Here is a 491-nt window from a genome sequence, read left to right on the forward strand (position 1 = left end):
GAAGGAATGATGCTAAAGCTGAAACTCCAGTACTTTGGCCACCTCATGTGAAGAGTTGACTCATTGGAAAAGACTCTGATGCTGGGAGGGATTGGGGGCAGGAGGAGAAGGGGACAAAAGAGGATGAGATGGCTGGATGGCATCACCGACCCGATGGACGTGAGTTTGAGTGAACTCCAGGTGTTGGTGATGAACAGGGAGGCCTGGTGTGCTGCGATTCATGGAGTCGCAGAGTCGGACACAACTGAGCGACTGAACTGAACTGAACTGAGGACCAGGAGCGTTTAGCGGGCACTGAAATGACCATCCCTCCTTCCTCTCAGCCTCTCAAGGGCTTGCACGAAACTCCTGAAGTCTCTCCTTCAGCCCTGCTTCCTCTGTCTTATCAAGAACCAGGGTCTGAGTCCAGAGCACAGCGAAACATAAAATGAAAGAGAGGATAGGCCTTGGCGGCTCCCACAAACCTGCAGACAAATATTGACCTTGGGTTT

The sequence above is a fragment of the Bison bison genome, unplaced genomic scaffold (assembly GCF_000754665.1).
Source record: "Bison bison bison isolate TAMUID 2011002044 unplaced genomic scaffold, Bison_UMD1.0 scf7180017864518, whole genome shotgun sequence".
In the NCBI taxonomy this organism is placed as follows: Eukaryota; Metazoa; Chordata; class Mammalia; order Artiodactyla; family Bovidae; genus Bison; species Bison bison.